Source organism: Berghia stephanieae, chromosome 10 (assembly GCF_034508935.2).
Source record: "Berghia stephanieae isolate SIO BIC M18660-M18661 chromosome 10, UCSD_Bste_1.3, whole genome shotgun sequence".
In the NCBI taxonomy this organism is placed as follows: domain Eukaryota; kingdom Metazoa; phylum Mollusca; class Gastropoda; order Nudibranchia; family Aeolidiidae; genus Berghia; species Berghia stephanieae.
The window spans coordinates 19,927,154-19,932,153 of NC_088369.1; the positions used below are offsets into that span (position 1 = coordinate 19,927,154).

General features: G+C 38.8%; 1 protein-coding gene across 1 annotated transcript in view; it reads right to left on the reverse strand.

The window, feature by feature from the left end:
• The window catches only part of LOC144980774 (uncharacterized), a 214,945-nt gene that overhangs the window by 165,969 nt on the left and 43,976 nt on the right, over positions 1-5,000 (reverse strand). Inside the window, exon 3 of the mRNA XM_078928561.1 lies at positions 21-420. The gene's annotated coding sequence lies outside the window, so the exon portion shown is untranslated. The remainder of the gene's footprint in view (positions 1-20; positions 421-5,000) is intronic.

Genomic DNA, 5,000 nt, shown 5'->3' on the forward strand with positions numbered 1-5,000 from the left:
TATCAAAACAATTTTCTTACCTTGTCAGGATTTTTTAAAAATCTTCCTTTCTAAAATCCGTATCAATATTAAACGTATTGAAATAACACAGGGTCTCCAACACAGTTCCGTGTGTACGCGCCAAGAGAAGATACGGCACACTTCACACACAACACACAACACAACACACACAACACGACGTTACTCCTCTTGCATTCGACACTCTCTGCTTATTTGCGACTTCCGGCGCTATTCCATCCACTTCCGGAAAGTGAGAAGACGCCCTCTTGAAGACTTCGGAAGACTTGGGCAAACCAGATGCCTCTGTCTTCAGGTGAGCGAACACGACAGACAGCAGGTGAAAAGAGGTGTGTGTTAGGTGTGATGCTGTACAAAGTGCAGGGAGAAATTTATTGCAATGTCTCTATCTCTGATGTTTTCCTGGAGAAGAGGAATGAAAAATAAAAATGATAATAATGATAATAATAATAATAATAATAATAATAATAATAATAATAATAATAATAATAATAATATAATAATAATAATAATAATAATAATAATAATAATAATAATAATAATAATAATAATAATAATAATAATAATAATAATAATAATAATAATAATAATACCGTTTTCTACTAGTATCAAAGCTACTGTTTTAGTTTTTGCATATTAGTGGTCGAATACTTGCACATGCTTATTTCTACTACATTTTTGTCCAGTTTTGAAAAGTCTAGCAAATATCTATAGGATTGAGTGAGTTAAGGGCTTTGGGCACGCGTAGTGGATATTGCGCTTTATAAAAGCTCACGTTTTTTAAAATGTCTGCTATATCATTACTTCTGAAAATTACGGATTTTCCCAATCTCAAGCAGCTAGACATGATATCTGCCTAAACTTGTGACAATATTGAGCTTTATATAGCGCAATATCCACTAAATGTGCTCAAAGCGCTTTACAAGGGTTCCCTGCTCAACAGCAACATTTAACATGTAGGACGGGACATGCCGCCTGTTAGGCGATATTACAATTTTTCGGACAAAGACAACGCTGTTAATGACCAGGTACTTATTTACACCTGAGTACGGTGAGAGAATGTGAGTAAAGAGCCTTTTCCAAGGACTCAACTATGCGCCGAGCGCGGGGCTCGAACCCAGTACCTTCCGATCCGAAAGCGAGTGTCATACCACTAGACCACATAGCCGCACAAGGTGGACTGCAAGGTCAGGAAGAACAAACCAACTGGACATAAAACCGTTTTGAAGCAGTAGGTAGCATATCATAATATAATGGCTTTTCTATGATTAGTGAGTAAAATGATGACACGGCATTCAACCCGCTCATAATATCGCCTGCTGCTGGTTCATGACGTCACAAACCCACTCAACCATGACCCATAAAGCATTTCCTTGACGTATCGACGGAGATAATTTGCATTCGGATACTAGTACTAGTTATTGTTCGATACTTATACCCGTGGAGATAGATATCGATTATCATGGATATCATTGTCCTTACGATACCTATTATTAATAGTAATGATATCAGCGGGTACATTGCGGGTAAATCGATACAATCAAAATAATATACTTTTATTGCAGCGTACGTGCCTTTATTTCCTTTCAAGTAAAATAATTGTGACACAAGGGCTTATTGGTGCTATGCGTTTAGGTAAAATACTCAGACATCCGTCAGCTGGATATAAAATACCAAGACACGAAACTACGAGTAACCATAAACGTTTATAGTCTGACTAATAGGAATTTAGTGAGAACTAATCATTAAAACGGCTGTCTGAAAACAACAACATAGAGCTGAGTGACGTCAATTTAGTTCCTTCGATTGAATATACAATACAAGAGGCAGGTAAATGTGGTAAATCCATTGTCCCTGTATGTCCAGGGTTCGAAACCCAACTTCAGGATATTTCGTTAATTTCTCTTGAGCGATCTAATCAATCAATAATTTGGTTATTTGGACAACATGGGTGATTCCTGTTGACATCAGACGTGTGTTTGATGGGCTATCTATATTACATTATGGAATACCTAGGCGACAGCATTTCACCGTGACAACCTGGGTGATTCCCGTTGACATCAGATGTTTGTTTGATGGGCTATCTATATTCCGTCATGGAATGCCTAAGCGATGCCATCTCACAGACAACCTGGGTGATTCCCGTTGACATCAGATGTTTGTTTGGTGGGCTATCTATATTCCGTCATGGAATGCCTAAGCGATGCCATCTCACAGACAACATGGGTGATTCCCGTTGACATTAGACGTTTGTTTGATGGGCTATCTATATTCTTTCATGGATCGCCTAAGCGATGCCATCTCACAGACAACATGGGGGATTCCCGTTGACATTAGACGTTTGTTTGATGGGCTATCTATATTCTTTCATGGATCGCCTAAGCGATGCCATCTCACAGACAACATGGATGATTCCTCGTGGCATCAGACGCTGGTTTGATGAATTATCTGTATTCCTTCATGGAATTCCTAGGCGTCGGCATCTATCGATGTTGCGCGGAGTTTGTTCTTTATTGGAATATGTTTTTAAAACATGAATATGTAACAAACATAGATAACAAAATAAAGTCACTTATTTATCAAAGTTGACTCACATGAAGTGTTTGAAATCTAAAGTTTTATATCATTTGTGACATGTTGGCAATTATTTCAGTCCGGCTGTCTGGTCTAGTGGTGCGACACTTGTTAACGGACTAATGGGTTCCGAGTTCGAGTTCCTCTCAAAGCGGAACAAATTTGAGTCCCTGGGAAAGGCCCTTTACTCACATTCTCTCATCGTGTAAAAAAACAAACAAACGAATACCTAGGCGTTAACAGCGTCGTCTCTATCGAAATTTTAAAAGTTGTAATATCGCCTGGTGGATAGGCGTCATGTCTCGTCCTTCATGTTAAGCTTTGCTGTTGGCTAACTTTGATCATGTTTTGTGGATATTGCGCTATATCAATGCTTGGGTTTATTTTTTTTTTTTCTCAATCGATCAACAAATGTCGTAAAACATCTTAACCAAATAAAAGGTGAAAAAATCGTTTTTTCAGGTAACGACACAGATTAAAGTAAAAAAAATAAATTGAGCTTTTATATAGCGCAATATCCACTAAATGTGCTCAAAGCGCTTCACAAGGGGTCCCTGGTCAACAGCAACATTTAACATGTAGGACGGGACATGCCGCCTGTTAGGCGATATTACAATTTTTCGGACAAAGATAACGTTGTTAACGGCCAGGTACTCATTTTACACCCGAGTACGGTGAGAGAATGTGAGTAAAGAGCCTTTTCCAAGGACTCAACTATGCGCCGAGCGCGAGGCTCGAACCCAGGACCTTCCGATCCGAAAGCGAGTGTCATACCACTAGACCACATAGCCGCACATCAGATCTCAGATCGAATTGTCCCAATGAAACCTGACACGGACTAGATTGACTCGAAGTCCAATTGTTTTGGATGTCAACCAGATAAGTGTCGTGCTCTTGAAAAACACATTTTTACAAATTTGGCCAGAAAAACCGTCCTTCAAATATCGATCGATTTAAATGACCCTCATCTTGGCAAAAACTCTCAAACTTGGCATTTTAAGGAAGACGTTGCTAGGTTCAAATTTTGAGAGTTTTTGCCAAGCTGAGGTCATTTAAATCAATCGACATTTGAAGGACAAGTTTTCTGGCCAAATTTTAAGATACGGATCATACCAGAGTTTGGCAGTTAACTGATTAAAGCTAACAATTTTATTTTTGTTCTTTGTTTTTGCCATATTAGCTTTTGTGTATTCCGTATGGTTTTGCGTTATTTTTTTCAACTAAAAATAAATATTTAAAAAAATTGATAAATTTATAATTAAGTGAAATTTTCTTTATTCAATCGTTGGTCAAATTTATATTTAGTCTCTATTGTGAGAAAAGATCAAGATAGAAAACGAAGAGGAAGACTACTACTACTACTACAACCACTACCATGACTACTACTACTACTACTACTACTACTACCACTACTACTACTACTGCCACTACTACTACTTATACTACAACTACTACTACTACTACAACTACTACTACTACTACTACTACTACTACTACTACTACTACTACTACTACTTATACTACAACCACTACTACTACTACTGCTGCTGCTACTACTACTACTACTAGAACCACCACTACTACTACTACTACTACTACTACTACTACTATTACTACTTCTACTACTACTACTACTACTACTACTACACATACACTACTACACTACTACTACTACTACTATACTACTACTACTACTACTACTACTACTACTACTAACTACTACTACTACACTACTACTCTACTACTAACTACTACTACTACTAACTACTATACATACTACTACTACATACTATACTACTACTACTACTACTACTACTACTACTACTACTAACTACTACCTACTACTAACTACACACCTACATCACAACACTACACTACTACTACACACACACACACACTACTACTACACTACTACTACTACTACATACTACTACTACTACAACTACTATACCACTCCCACTACATCACTCACATCCCACCACCACTACTCTACATCACAACACATTCCCTCTTTCTACACCACCACAACCACCACAACACTATCATCACCCCACCAACACCATCCAATCACCAACACAAAACGCTCACTTTCTACCACCACCACAACCACCACAACCACTATCACCACCACCAACTACCATCCAACACCAACACAAAACGCTCACTTTCCACCACCACCACAACCACCACAACAACTATCACCACCACCAACTACCATCCATCACCAACACAAACCGCTCACTTTCCACCACCACCACCACAACCACCACAACCACTATCACCACCACCATCCACCATCCATCACCAACACAAACCGCTCACTTTCCATCACCACCACCACAACCACCACAACCACTATCACCACCACCATCCACCATCCATCACCAACACAAACCGCTCACTTTCCA